The sequence below is a fragment of the Tamandua tetradactyla genome, chromosome 24 (assembly GCF_023851605.1).
Source record: "Tamandua tetradactyla isolate mTamTet1 chromosome 24, mTamTet1.pri, whole genome shotgun sequence".
Lineage (NCBI taxonomy): Eukaryota > Metazoa > Chordata > Mammalia > Pilosa > Myrmecophagidae > Tamandua > Tamandua tetradactyla.
In genome coordinates this window covers 49,688,344-49,704,588 of record NC_135350.1, presented here as the reverse complement: position 1 = coordinate 49,704,588, position 16,245 = coordinate 49,688,344, and the positions used below count along the sequence as shown (strand labels likewise).

The 16,245-nt window shown below is 35.7% G+C and overlaps 1 protein-coding gene across 3 annotated transcripts in view; it reads left to right on the top strand.

Moving 5' to 3' along the window:
• Positions 1-16,245, top strand: part of BMP2K (BMP2 inducible kinase) — a 205,909-nt gene that overhangs the window by 52,339 nt on the left and 137,325 nt on the right. The window contains exon 1 of one of the 3 annotated variants that reach the window (XM_077143056.1): positions 4,494-11,265. The exons of the other annotated variants lie outside the window; for them this stretch is intronic. The gene's annotated coding sequence lies outside the window, so the exon portion shown is untranslated. Of the gene's footprint in view, positions 1-4,493; positions 11,266-16,245 lie in introns of those variants that run through there. 3 annotated transcript variants of the gene reach the window in all.

Here is a 16,245-nt window from a genome sequence, read left to right as displayed (position 1 = left end):
AATGTTAATATCAGAAAGCTGTTTTAAGAATTTAATAAAATAATTGTGGGAAAGTGTAACAGAAAGCCTGGCACATAAAAAGGCCACAAAATATGTTGGCTTACTTCTATTTAAGTTTAGGAGGTAATTTTTTCTAGGAGGAAGAAAGAGCTTATATTTGATAAAATATTAAGAATTAGCTGGCAAATTTAAAGTATTTTTCTTTCAGGATGAATCCAAAATGATCTAAATATTGTTTAAGTTTAATATATTGTAATAAAAGTAAAGTTATTTTTTACATAGTAAATATGTGAAATTCTGTTTTACAAATTTTTTATTGTGTATTAGGATAGTCAATACCAAGGGAGAATGATGAAACCAAAATGAACTGGTGTTTTTTTCAGAGATGATCAATGTTAGCAGTGTTTGTAGATTATCAGTTACAACTACTTCCAAGCAAAACCAGTTTACTAATGTTGCTTAATAAGTATTTGAGTGCCAGGCAAGGTGGCAGACATTTGTGATATTGTAGAGTCTCTACCCTCATGGAACTTACCCACCCAGTGGGGAAGAAAGTATTACAAGTATAAATATTGTATTGGGTAAATTTATAGGAGTTTCTGTTGTTGGGGTTGCAAACTTAGATGCTTGCAAAATCTTAGCAGGTAGTGTAAGAGTGTAGTGGGCCAGTGCTTTCTAGACAGTAGAGTGGAGGGAACAATGGTGGGCTGCAGAGCACATGCATGCCCTATATAGAGGGTACAGCACCATTTGCTTGATTCTTTATAGGAATTAGGGCCCACTGTTTCTCTGTTTTTAAGTTTTTCAAGAGAAACTGAACAATCGAGATTATCATCTGAAATGTGACGATCTTTTAAGGCACTGTGTATTCCAAATCAAACTGGTTTTGACCTACAGGCCTGTGCATGTAAGGTATACTGTCTATTAAGTAGGATTCTTTTAAGAAGAAAATTTGAGAGGGGGTAAGAACATTGTTTTCTTGTGATTACTTTATTTCCCTTTTGTTCCTCCTAAATTCTGTTATTCCCAGATCCTCCCATTGGTAATATATACCTAGGCTTTTCTTCTGGTATAACTCTAGCAAGGACAGGTATGGGCTGTAAAAAATCATTAGAGCATAAGATTTAGGGGAAAAATAAAAGACATTCTGTCTCTATCTTATCAACTTTGTGTTCTTGGACTAGCTATTTACCTTTTTTCTTAGTGTTTGGTTTATTCCTTTTTCATCTGTTAAATGGGAGTAATGGTTAAATTGCCTTGTGATGTTGTAAGAATTAAGTAAGATATATTTTGGAATGCTTTGTATATTGTCAGTGCTGTATGAATGTTGTGCTCTTGCCTTTCTTCTGTTTCCAAACTCTTACTCCTGTGTCCCCTGGGTAATCAGATGTATCCAACTCATTCTTTCATTGTCTTGTTGGATACATAGATTGTGCTTACTGATACAGTAATGCTTTGGCAAGTATTTAAATTTGTAATGACTCTTCTTAAGCATATTTTAACTTTGAAAAGAAACTCCTGGAGTCATTGCTTTATCCTAAAGCAATGAAGCATTGATGCATCACGTGCCAGTGGTCCTTAGGTAGGAGGATCTTTCCTCTAACTCAAATCCCACAGTCAAATAAGTGCCTGTTCTACTTATCTTGAAGATAGTTTTCAAATGACATTGTTTTCTTTGGCAGTAGTTGAAACCAGAAGTTGCTGACAGTTTGGTATTTGTTCTGTCTTGTTGATTTCAAGATATCTAATGATATACACAATACTGAAGGACCATAGTTAATTTTATCCTTTCTCTCCGTCTCTTTTTTCTTCTCCCTAGAAAAACAAAGTTGATAGGTGTAAACATTACTAAAAGCCCAGTCTTTCATAAACGTGTAGTGCTTGTGTATGTTGAGATGTTGAAGTTGTAGGTATCTAGGATACCATAAACATATTCTGTGGCAAGAGACTTATGGAGTCTCTTGGGGAAGTTGCTAGAATGAATAAAATAATAATTCTCAGTGATGGTGGTGGGGTTGTGAAATGTCAAGGGAGGAAGGAATTCCTTGGGGAAAAATGTTCTGTGGCTTTTGTTCTTCTCCCAACTTTCTTATGAAAAAATTTTCAATACGTAGAAAAGTTGGAAGAGTAGTATAGTGAATAATCCTAGACCTGCTATCTAGATTCAACTACTAATAATATTTTGCTACATTTCCTTTATATGTTTTTGGAACATGTGGTCGTTTTTGGGTAAGGATTGTATATTCAAAGAACGTACAGTTCATTTGCCTTATATGTGTCAGAGGTACTAGTCATATAGGATAATATAGGTATTTTTGGAGGTTTTTGCTATACTGGTTTGAAAATATTATATACTTCAGAAAAGCTGTGTTTGAAACCTGATTTAATCTTGTGAGGACAGCTGTTTCTTTTTTAGTACTGTAGGTTGAAATTTTTGATTAGATTATCCTTTATGGAGATGTGATGCGCCCACTTGTGGGTATGACCTTTGATTAGATGGAGATGTGACTCCACCCATTCCATATGGGTCATATTAGTTTACTGGAATCCTTTAAAAGAGGAAACATTTTGGAGAGAGAGCCAGAAGTGACAGAAACAACCGAGCCGACAGAGAGCCAGCAGAAAGTTCAGAGGAGAGAGAGAGTAGAAACACAGATGTTTGGAGATGCTTGGAGCCCAGCAGACATTGCCATGTGCCTTCCCATGAGATGGTAAGTAAGCCAGAACTGGAGAGAGCCAAGGGAAGCCAAAAGACGTAAGCCAGCCCCAGAGAAGCAAACTGAGAAACTGCCACAAAAAAAAGAGGCTGAAAACAATGGAGCCCAGGAGCAAGGGACAAGCAGGTGCCAGCCATGTGACTTTCCCAGCTGACAGAGCTGTTCCAGACCCATAGGCCTTTCTTGAGTGAGGTAACCTCCTGTTGGTGCCTTAATTTGGACACTTTCAGTTCCTTAGAGCTGTAAACTTGTAACTTATCAAATTCCACCGTTTAAAAGCCGTTCCAGTTCTGGTATAATTGTGTTCCAGCAGCTTACTAACTTACACATACATATGCTTTTAAGGATTTCAATGGGTAAAGTGACATGATGGCTACAACTTAGTTTCAAATTGTTCACTACCAACAAAAAACATGTTTTATAGTTGTTTACTTCAAAATAGAATTCAGTAAAGGTTTATATATTGCATTTGATTGTAATATTTAAAAAATTTGGAATAGCCTTCTATCTGTACCCCCCCCCACACACACATTTTTCTACCCCAAGATACTGACTTTTTAAAGAGGTCAGTTTGTTTTGTACAGTGTTCAACATGTGTCTTTGAATGATTTTTCTTGATGATATCATTTGCCTTATTCTTCTGTCCCTATGTTTTAGACTGGAAGTTAGGCCTTAAGGCTTACTAGGTTAAAGGCTTTTGGCAAGAATTCTTCATTGGTGATGCTGTTTACTTCATATTGCATCACATCATGAAGCATAATGTCAGATTGTCCCAATGTTAGTGAGTTTCACAGAAGTGCTGTTTAACCTGTATGGGAGTCTGAATACCTGAACAAATAAACATTTACCAAGTACTCATTAATTCTGCATTGTATATCTCCAAAATACCTAGCACTGAATTCTAGGCCTTTTCAAATCCTTATAAATTGATTTTGAATATTGGGTAGATAGATTTAAAGTTTCTGAATTGTTATTTGGAGGCATACATCTCATCTTCCTAAGGATAAGATAAATTACATCCTTAACTACTACTGCTGGGTAAATAGTAAAGTCGGAGTAGTGCTTTTAGTAAACCTAATCAACTTACAGGACATTTCTATCCTAAAATGAATAGGGGAGGGGTCTACTTATTATAGCAGTTTGATTGGCCCTAGTGGATCATTTTACCATTAGACACAGATCACAGATTTAAGAAAACAAAAACGAAACATGCTTTATGATAAATATTTCTTTTTAAAAAGATTATATTTAGGTAAAATTTAGCTACTTCAAATCTCCAGGTTTTAAAAATGAAGTATTATTTTATAAAGCTGATTTTGTGTTTGGATTATATATGACATCTTTCATATATATATATTCACAAAAAACTGGAGGTATGTTTAAGCAGGTAAATATTTAGTGACTGAATATTGATGTATTTATATTATCTTGTTTATCAAGCCATGTGTTTGTTTCCATTCTTTGCATTCTTTAAAAGGTGTAGTCTAAACAGGGCCTTCAAATACTTCCAACCCCCATAATGCCCAGTGGGTATAATATAAAGAAATAGATCCTATTGTTCCATTTCCTTTTGGTCACTCTTTTAAAGTGGTGATTTTGGACTGCTAGTCTTGCTCATTATATAATATCTGGATAATTTGTCATCTCATTGTAGAATGTGGACTCTGGTTTATCTTTTGGACATTTTTACTGTTATGTATTGGTGTTCCTTTTTTAGTTTAAAGAATGTTTCTTTTTAAAATATTTTTATTGATAAAACTTAACATACAAACATTCTTAGCATAGAAATATTCCATACATGGTTGGAATCACATAGTTGTGTATTCATTACCGTGATCATTTTTTTGAATATTTGCATCACTCCAGAAAAAGAAATAAGAAAGAAAAAGCTCATACATCCCATACCCCTTACCACTCCCTCTCATTGGCCACTAGAATTTCTATCTGCCCAACTTATTTTGTCCCCCTATTATTTGTTTATTTTTTATTCATATTTTTTACTCATCTGTCCATACCCTAGATAAAAGGGGCACCAGACACAAGGTTTTCACAATCACGCAGTCACAGTGTAAAAGTTATGTCATTATACAATCATCTTCCAGAAATAAGTCTCCTGGGACACAGCTCTGCAGTTTCAGATACTTCCTTCTAGCCATTCCAATGCACCATAAATTAAAAGGGAATATCTGTATAATGCATAAGATAACTTCCATGATAACCTTTCTACTGTTTGAAATTTCTCAGCCACTGACACTTAATTTTTTTCTCATTTCTCTCTTCCCCCTTTAGGTCAATAAGATTTTCTCAATCTCCTGATGCTGGGTCATGGCTCACCCAGGCTTTCTGTCCCATGTTGCCAGGGAGATTTACACCCTTGGGAGTCATGTCCCATCTGGGGGATGGGGTTAGGCAGTGAATTCACTTGCCACTCTCTCTAAGCCTCTCTCTTGGCTTAGAGAGAGAGGCCACATCTGAGCAACAAAAGAGGTTCTCTGGGGGTGACTCTTAGACCCAATTTTAAGTAGGCTTAGCCTGTCCTTTGCAGGAATATGTTTCATAGGGACAAATCTCAAGATTGAGGGCTCAGCCTCTTGATTGTTTGTCCTCATTGCTTGCAAGAATATCAGAAATTCTCCAAATAGAAAGTTGAATATTTCCCCATTTCTCCTCATTTCCCCAAGGGGGCTTTGCAAACACTTCTTTATTCACTGTCCAAATCACTCTGGGATTTATAGGAGCATCACACTAACCTGGACAAACCAGCAAAATCTCATGTCCTTTTCAAGATTCCATGTACTTGATGGTGTTCAACTGAACTGACCATACAAGTTAAATTAGAAAATGCACTACCCATAATATAAATTTTGCACCAAATAAACATTTCTCCCATTAGTCTCACACAGAAGTTTAAGTTTTAAAATATGGATGATGATATCCTTTACCAAGTCTTCTGGTACACCTTAGTCCTGTCCAGATCGGCTTCATTCATATCTCTACTCGATGTCTGATCACTTTTTCAACTTTTTAAACAGTTTCTTATTGGAGTACTGCTGAATTCCAGAGCTTCAGAGCTTGACTTCTGAGTCTCAGGTGTCGCATAAATACCCAAGTTTCTGGGAAAGACCATGTTATATACAAACAGCTCAGTATCTCAGAGTTTAGAATTAATAATTACATCTCCTAAATGTATGTGACTGCTGTTAAGAGCTTACATTTTAGGGCCCTTTACAGTAAACTCCAACCTGATAGATAACCCATACTCCTGACTTTTAGTTTAAAGAATGTTTTTAAATGCAATTTTATTGAGATATATTCACACACCATATAGTCCATCTGAAATATACAATCAATGGCTCATGGCATCACCATGTAGTTGTGCATTCATCATTACAATCAATTTTAGAATGTTTTCATTTCTCCAAAAAAATAGAAAGAAAAATCAAAAGTAAACCAAAAATGTCTCATATCCTTATCCTTATCCTATTATTATTATTTGTCTTTATCTTATTACTCATCTACCCATACACGGGATAAAGGGGGTGTCAGATACAAGGTTTTTGCAGTCACATGGTCACAATAAAAGCTATATATTTATATAATCATTATCAAAAATCAAGGCTACTGGATTACAGTTCAGATATATTTTTTCTAGCTATTCTAATACACTAAAAACTAAAGAGAAATATCTGTGAGTCTGTAGTCATAATCATTCGTTTAATCTTGATTTCGTTTGCACCTCCTCTCTCTTACTTGATCATTCTCTCAGTCTTCAAGGATCTCTGGGTAATGACCATTTTAACTTCGTAGGCTAGAAAGGAGTGTTGACCTTATGGGGTACAGGAATGAAAACTGGCTACTGTTCTTGGAGAGACAGTTACCTCTGTGTTCCAAGGCTCATCTGGCATAGGAACAGCCTAAAGGCCTTAAGTTTCTGAAAATAAGCTTACTAAGAAAGATTACAGAGTCAAGGACAGACCCCAGATTATTCTTTAGGGTTTTCAGGAATGCTGTTGGTTGGGACTTGACATACTGTTGCAATTTGTAATATCTGGCTGTAGCTTGCATAAGAGTAACCTCCAGAATAACCTCTTGATATTTTTTGAAATCTCGTAGCCAGTGAAACTTTATCTTGTTTCATTTATTTTCCTTCTTTTGGTCAAGAAGGCATTCTTAATCCCACAATGGCAGGACCAGGCTCATCCTTGGGAGTCATGTCCCATATTGCCAGAGAGAATTAAAGGCCTGTAAGTTGTGTCCAATATAGGAGGCAGGGTAGTGAGTTTATTTGCAGAGTTGGCTTAGAAAGAGAGGCCACATCTGAGCAACAAAAAAATTTCTCTGTTGGTGAATCTTAGGCATAATTGTAAGTAGACTTAGCTTTGCCATTGCAGAAGTATGTTGTATAAAGACAAGCCTCAGATTGAGGGCTTGGCTTGTTAAATTGGAAGACACTAATGCTTGAGAGAATATAGATGCAAAAATTCTCAACAAAATACTTGCAAATAAAATCCAACAGCACGTTAAGAGAATTAAACACCATAACCAAGTTGGTTTTATTCCAGGTGTGCGAGGTGGTTAACCAGAAGAAAGTCAATTAATGTAATATACCACATCAATAAGTCCAAGGCGAAAACCACCTGATCATCTAGATTGATGCAGAAAAGGCATTTGACAAAATTTATCATCCTTTTTTGATGAAAACACTTCAAAAAATAGTCATAGAAGGAAATTTCCTCAACATAATAAAGGGAATGTATGAAAAGCTCATAGTTAACATCATACTAAATGAGGAAATACTGAAAGTATTCCCTTTAAGACCAGAGACACATAAAGGATGCCCATTGTCACCAGTGTTACTCAACATTGTATTGGAAGTTCTAGCTAGAGCAGTTAGGAAAGAAAATAAAACACATGTAAGTTGGGAGGGAAGAAAGTAAAACTTTCACTATTTGCAGATGCCACGATTCTATATATATAGGAAATCCTGAAAAATCTACAATAAAGTTACTGGAGTTAACAAATGAGTATAGCAAAGTGGCAGAATACAAGATCAACATGCAAAAATCATTAGTGTTTCTGTATATTAGTAAGGAGCAGTCTGAGGAGGAAGTCAAGAAAATTCCATTTTCAACAGCAACCAAAAGAATAAAATATTTAGAAATAAATTTAACCAAGGACACAAAAGACCTGTACACAGGAAACTATAAAACACTGCTAAAAGAAATCAAGGAAGACCTAAGTAAGTGGAAGGGCATATGATCATGGATTGAAAGAGGAAATATAGTTAAGATGTAAATTCTGCTTAAATTGATTCATAGATTCAATGCAATACCAATTAAAACCCAACAACTTTGCAGAAATAGAAAAACAAATAATCAAATTTATTTGAAAGGGCAGTGTGATGGTTAAGTTCAGGTGTCAACTTGGCCAGATGATGGTACCCACTTATTTGGTCAGGGAAGCACTGGCCTAACTGTTGCTATAAGGGTATTTTGGGACTGGTTTATTAAATCATCAGTCAGTTGATTACATCTGTGACTGATTACATCTACGATCAACTAAGGGTCTGCCACAATGAGAGAATCCAGTCAGCTTGATTTAATTCAATCAGTTGAAACTTTTAAGGAAGAAGATAGAATTTTTACTACTTTTTCAGTCAGCCATCTTCTCCTATAGAGTTCATCAAGGAACTTCATCAGAGCCGCCTGACTCATGGGTGTCCTATGGACTTTGGACCCTTGCATCCCCACAGTTGCATGAGACACTTCCATAATTTCATACTTACAGTTATCATCTGTTGGTTCTGTTTCTCTAGAGAACCCTGACTAATATATGCAGGGTGCCCCAAATAGCTAAAAATATCTTGAGAAAGAAAATTGAAGTGGGAGGTCTCATACTACATGATTTTAAAACACATTACAAAGCTTCAGTTGTCAAAACAGCATGGTAATGGTACAAAGATAGGTATACTGATGAATGGAATAAAATTGAGTGTTCAGAAGTAGACCGTCTCTTCTGTGGACAATTGATCTTTGATAAGGCAGTCAAGCCAACCCAACTGGAACAATGGTGCTTGAAGAACTGGATATCCACATCTAAAAGAATGAAAGAGGATCTCTATCTCATACCCTGTACAAAAATTAACTTACAGTGGATCAAAAACTTAAGCATTAGAGCTAAGACCGTAAAACTTTTAGAAGAAAATGTAGGGAAATATCTAAAGATCTTGTGGTGGGAGGTGGGTTTTTAGACCTTATGAAGTGCAAGCAGTGAAAGAAGAAATAAAGGGATATCCTCAAAATGGAATACATTTGTGAATCAAAGAACTTTGTCAGGAAGGTAAAAAGGCAGTGTACTCAATGGGAGACAGTATTTGGAAATCACATATTGCATAAGGGTTTAATATCCAGAATATATAAAGAGATCCTATGACTCAATAACAAAAAGATAAAAAACCCAGTTAACATATGGACAGAAAGCATGGATAGACACTTCCAAAGAGGAAATACAAATGCCTTTAAAATATATTAGGAAAATGCAAATAAAAATCACAATGAGTTATCATCTCACACCTTCTAGAATGGCCATAATAAAAACCCCCATAAAACTACAAGTGCTGAAGAGGATGTGAAGGAAGAGGCACACTTATTCTCTGTTGGGAGTGTAGAATGATACAACTGCTCTGGAAGGCTCTAGTAATCCTATCAGTAGGTATGTACTCAGAGGAACTGAAGGCAGGGACATAAGTGGATGTTTGTATACTGATGTTTATAGTGGCGTTATTCACAATTGCCATGAGATGGAATAGCCCAAATGTCCATGAACAGATGAGTGGGTAAACAAACTGTGGTATGTACATATGATGAAATATTACACAGCTGTAGAAAGGAATAAAGTCCTAATGCATGCATCGATGTGGATGAGCCTTCAGGACATTATGTTGAACAAAAGAAACCAGAAACAAAAAGACAAATACTGTATGGTCTCAATAATCATGAACTAACTATAATGAGCAAACCATGAGAGTTAAAGTTGAGAACACAGGTTAGCAGGAGATAGAAAGAGGGTAGAGATTGGCCATTTGGTGCTGAAGGAGTACAGAATGTTCAAAAGGATTGATTTTAAAGATTCAGAAATGGATAGCACTGTACTGTCTGGTTGTAGTACACTATTATAAGTATAATGAACAAAACTGAGTATGAGTATGGTTGAAAGTAGAAGACGAGGGATATGTGTGACACCTGAAGGAAAGATAGAGGATAACTGGAACTGTATAACTTAGCGAAATCTAGAGTGGAGAATGATGATGGTGACGAAATGTACAAATGTAAGAAAGTTTTACATGAGGGAGAACAAATGAAATCACCATTGCAAAGTGTTAAAAGTGAAATAGTATATGGAAAAAATACAATTAATGCAAACAAGGGTCTATAGTTAATGGTAGCATTGTAATATTCTTCCATTAATTGTAATAAAGGCAATATACCGAAGCCAAATGTTAGTAAGAGTTGGATATAAGGGAGGGGTCTGGGATTCTTATTATTGTTTCTCCTTTTTTTTTTCCTCTTCGTCTTTCTTAGCAGAAGAAATGGAAATGTTCTCATATAAATTGTGATGGTGAATGCATAATTATGTGATTATACTAGGCACCATTGATTGTACACTTAGAATGGATTGTATGGTGTGTGAATAAAGCTATTTTAAAAATAAACCAAAAGATAAATTAGCTGGAGAAAATGTGGAGAGAAGGATCTACTTTTCCCTGTTCACTATTGGTAGGGAATTAGAATGGTGCAGCCTATCCAGATGGCAGTGTGGTGGTTCCACAGGAGGCTAAGTATAACGTTGCCAGATGACCCTATACTAAGGCTTATACGTTATACAGTTTATACATGAAAGAACTGAAAGCGGGGACATGAATGGACATTTGCACACAGGTGTTTATAGCAGCATTGTTCACCGTTTGCAATGGATGAGGGTGGCCTAAGGGTATATCAACTGCATACTGTGACAGAATATTGAGCAGCTGCAGAAGTAATGAAGTTGTGACACATGCAACTAGGTGAATGAAACTTGAGGACATTACAGTTAAGTGAAATAAGCCAGAAACAAAAAGACAAATATTGAATGGTTTCGGTAATATAAACTATAATAAGAAAACTGTGAATTAATAATTTAAGAGTATAGGTTATCAGGGGATAGAAAGTGTCAGAGATTGAGCAATTGATTATTAAGGAGTACAGAATGTTCAATAAGGCTCATCGTAAATGTTCCTAGATTGTACGCTCTTAATAGTAGTCACATCTATTCTTGAGTTTTATCTGTTATTTCTAAATTCTGAGATACTATGCTCTTTTGCATAACCTTGTAGTTCCTTGGAACTTCGGGTGTCTGTGTGACACCTGAGAATCAGAGTTAGAGTTCTGCAGATCTGAAAGTCAGCATTACTCCGTATAGCCACTGTTAAAGAAGCTGAAAAAGATATCAGACATCAATTACAGATATGAATTGAATGGATGTGGTTAGAACGAAGTAAATCAGAATACAGGTAAAGGCATTATTCTTAATATCCAACAGTTATCTTACAATGATTATGTTAATGTGATGACTTTGGGAATGGAAAAGTCTTGAAGCAACTTTAAAAGTTTTCAGGCTAATTTTTATTAGAAAATGAAGTATTTGGTGATATGATTGCATTAGTATGCAATATGCCTTTTTAAAATGGTATTTTGTAGTTCTTACATGTTCACTATGAGAGCTTTGTGAGATGACTGGCTACCTACATAGGGCTAAATCTATGCCCACCTAAGGGAAATTTGCAATCATTTTTTTCTTTCTGGAAGCTTTCAGGATCTTTTCTTTGTCCTGAGAATTTTGAGATTTCATGAGGATGAGACTTCATGGCAATCTTTTTTATTTACTGTGCTGGGAATTTACTTGGTGGGCCCTTTACTTGTGGAAACTTACATACTTTAAGTTTGGGAAAAAATTTTTGTATTATATCATTGATAATTTTTTCTTGATTTTATCTCTTCTCTTCCTGGAACGCCTGTTAATTTGATATTCCTTTTCATAGACTAATTTTTATTTATTTTTTTGCATGGGCAGGCACCAGGAATTGAACCTGGGTCCCCAGCATGGCAGGCGAGAACTCTGCCTGCTGAGTCACCTTGGCCTGCCCTAGACTAATTTTAGTATTCCTAGTTTTTCTCCCTTACATTTCTGGAAAATTTCTGGAAGATTTCCTTAATTTTTATCTTTTAGCCCCTCTGTTGAATTTTTTAGTTGTAATCTCTTAGTTTTAATTCGCAAAGTCATTTTTCATTCTTTGTATATCCATTTTATAGGGCCCTGCTTTTATTTCATTGCTATGATATCTTTTTTCAACTTCTGGGATATTCCTAGGTTTTTAGATGATTGCTTCAACTCTTCTTTTGTTATTGTTTGTTTGTATTTCATCTCTTATTTATGTTAGAGGCTTTATGAGAATATCTAATCATCCTTTGAGGTCTGTTCTTTTTCAAGAGTGAGGTTGTAAAATGGTGATTGGAAATGTTTTTTGCACAAACAGGGAAGGTTTCTTGCTTGGGGTCTTTGCTTCAGTTTGATGAGGAGGAAGTCACTTTTTTCATTATGTGACTCTCGTTATATGTGTGTGTGTATGTGCATTTTTTTTTTGGGAGGGGGTACAGTTTCCCAGAAAAGAAATTCTCCTCTTTTTTTTTTTTCAGTAATTAGATACCAAGAGTCTTGTTTTTTTTTTTTGTTTTTTTTTTTTTATAGCTCAGATGCAGCTTCATTCAGTGTTTTAACATGATTACTTTACACTTAGGTATTATTGTGCTGTCCATTTTTGAGTTTTTGTATCTAGTCCTGTTGCACAGTCTGTATCCCTTCAGCTCCAATTACCCATTATCTTACCCTGTTTCTAGCTCCTGCTGGACTCTGTTACCAATGACATATTCCAAGTTTATTCTCAAATGTCGGTAAACATCAGTGGGACCATACAGTATTTGTCCTTTAGTTTTTGGCTAGACTCAGCATAATGTTCTCTAGGTCCATCCATGTTATTACATGCTTCATAAGTTTATCCTGTCTTAAAGCTGCATAATATTCCATGGTATGTATATACCACAGTTTGTTTAGCCACTCGTCTGTTGATGGACATTTTGGCTGTTTCCATCTCTTTGCAATTGTAAATAACGCTGCTATAAACATTGGTGTGCAAATGTCCGTTTGTGTCTTTGCCCTTAAGTCCTTTGAGTAGATTCCCAGCAATGGTATTGCTGGGTCGTATGGCAATTCTATATTCAGTTTTTTGAGGAACCGCCAAACTGCCTTCCACAGTGGTTGCACCATTTGACATTCCCACCAACAGTGGATAAGTGTGCCTCTTTCTCCGCATCCTCTCCAGCACTTGTCATTTTCTGTTTTGTTGATAGTGGCCATTCTGGTGGGTGTGAGATGATATCTCATTGTGGTTTTGATTTGCATTTCTCTAATGGCCAGGGACATTGAGCATCTCTTCATGTGCCTTTTGGCCATTTGTATTTCCTCTTCTGGTAGGTGTCTGTTCAAGTCTATTTCCCATTTTGTAATTGGGTTGGCTGTCTTTTTGTTGTTGAGTTGAACAATCTCTTTATAAATTCTGGATACTAGACCTTTATCTGATATGTTATTTCCAAATATTATCTCCCATTGTGTAGGCTGTCTTTCTACTTTATTGATGAAGTTCTTTGATGCACAAAAGTGTTTAATTTTGAGGAGCTCCCATTTATTTATTTCCTTCAGTGCTCTTGCTTTAGGTTTAAGGTCCATAAAACTGCCTCCAATTGTAAGTTTCGTAAGATATCTCCCTACATTTTCCTCTAACTGTTTTATGGTCTTAACCTAATGTTTAGATCTTTGATCCATTTTGAGTTAACTTTTGTATAAGGTGTGAGATATGGGTCTTCTTTCATTCTTTTGCATATGGATATCCAGTTCTCTAGGCACCATTTATTGAAGAGACTGCTCTGTCCCAGGTGAGTTGGCTTGACTGCCTTATCAAAGATCAAATGTCCATAGATGAGAGGGTCTATATCTATTCGATTCCATTGGTTGATATATCTATCTTTATGCCAGTACCATGCTGTTTTGACCACTGTGGCTTCATAATATGCCTTAAAGTCAGGCAGCGCGAGACCTCCAGCTTCGTTTTTTTTCCTCAAGATGTTTTTAGCAATTCGGGGCACTCTGCCCTTCCAGATAAATTTGCTTATTGGTTTTTCTATTACTGAAAAATTAGTTGTTGGGATTTTGATTGTTATTGTATTGAATCTGTAGATCAATTTAGGTAGGATTGACATCTTAATTATATTTAGTCTTCCAATCCATGAACACGGTATGCCCTTCCATCTATTTAGGTCTTCTGTGATTTCTTTTAGCAGTTTTTTGTAGTTTTCTTTATATATGTTTTTTGTCTTATTTAGTTAAATTTATTCCTAGGTATTTTATTCTTTTAGTTGCGATTGTAAATGGGATTCGTTTCTTGATTTCCCCCTCAGCTTGTTCATTACTAGTGTATAGAAATGCTACAGATTTTTGAATGTTGATCTTGTAACCTGCTACTTTGCTGTACTCATTTATTAGCTCTAGTAGTTTTGTTGTGGATTTTCCGGGTTTTCGACGTATAGTATCATATCGTCTGCAAACAGTGATAGTTTTACTTCTTTCTTTCCAATTTTGATGCCTTGTATTTCTTTTTCTTGTCTAATTGCTTTGGCTAGAACCTCCAACACAATGTTGAATAATAGTGATGATAGTGGACATCCTTGTCTTGTTCCTGATCTTAGGGGGAAAGTTTTCAATTTTTCCCCATTGAGGGTGATATTAGCTGTGGGTTTTTCATATATTCCCTCTATCATTTTAAGGAAGTTCCCTTGTATTCCTATCTTTTGAAGTGTTTTCAACAGGAAAGGATGTTGAATCTTGTCAAATGCCTTCTCTGCATCAATTGAGATGATCATGTGATTTTTCTGCTTTGATTTGTTGATATGGTGTATTACATTAATTGATTTTCTTATGTTGAACCATCCTTGCATACCTGGGATGAATCCTACTTGGTCATGATGTATAATTCTTTTAATGTGTTGTTGGATACGATTTGCTAGAATTTTATGAGGATTTTTGCATCTATATTCATTAGAGAGATTGGTCTGTAGTTTTCTTTTTTTGTAATATCTTTGCCTGATTTTGGTATGAGGGTGATGTTGGCTTCATAGAATGAATTAGGTAGTTTTCCCTCCACTTCGATTTTTTTGAAGAGTTTGAGGAGAGTTGGTACTAATTCTTTCTGGAATGTTTGATAGAATTCACATGTGAAGCCGTCTGGTCCTGGACTTTTCTTTTTAGGAAGCTTTTGAATGACTAATTCAATTTCTTTACTTGTGATTGGTTTGTTGAGGTCATCTATTTCTTCTTGAGTCAAAGTTGGTTGTTCATGTCTTTCCAGGAACCCGTCCATTTCCTCTAAATTGTTGTATTTATTAGCGTAAAGTTGTTCATAGTATCCTGTTATTACCTCCTTTATTTCTGTGAGGTCAGTAGTTATGTCTCCTCTTCCATTTCTGATCTTATTTATTTGCATCCTCTCTCTTCTTCTTTTTGTCATCTTGCTAAGGGCCCATCAATCTTATTGATTTTCTCATAGAACCAACTTCTGGCCTTATTGATTTTCTCTATTGTTTTCATGTTTTCAATTTCATTTATTTCTGCTCTAATCTTTGTTGTTTCTTTCCTTTTGCTTACTTTGGGGTTAGTTTGCTGTTCTTTCTCCAGTTCTTCCAAGTGGACAGTTAATTCCTGCATTTTTGCCTTTTCTTCTTTTCTGATATAGGCATTTAGAGCAATAAATTTCCCTCTTAGCACTGCCTTTGCTGCGTCCCATAAGTTTTGATATGTTGTGTTTTCATTTTCATTCGCCTCTAGGTATTTACTAATTTCTCTTGCAATTTCTTCTTTGACCCACTCGTTGTTTAAGAGTGTGTTGTTGAGCCTCCATGTATTTGTGAATTTTCTGGCACTCCGCCTATTATTGATTTCCAACTTCATTCCTTTATGATCCGAGAAGGTGTTGTGTATGATTTCAATCTTTTTAAATTTGTTAAGACTTGCTTTGTGACCCAGCATATGGTCTGTCTTTGAGAATGATCCATGAGCACTTGAGAAAAAGGTGTATCCTGCTGTTGTGGGATGTAATGTCCTATAAATGTCTGTTAAGTCTAGCTCATTTATAGTAATATTCAGATTCTCTATTTCTTTATTGATCCTCTGTCTAGATGTTCTGTCCATTGATGAGAGTGGTGAATTGAAGTCTCCAACTATTATGGTATATGTGTCTATTTCCCTTTTCGGTGTTTGCAGTGTATTCCTCACGTATTTTGGGGCTTTCTGGTTCGGTGCCTAAATATTTATGATTGTTATGTCTTCTTGTTTAATTGTTCCTTTTATTAGTATATAGTGTCCTTCTTTGTCTCTTTTAACTGTT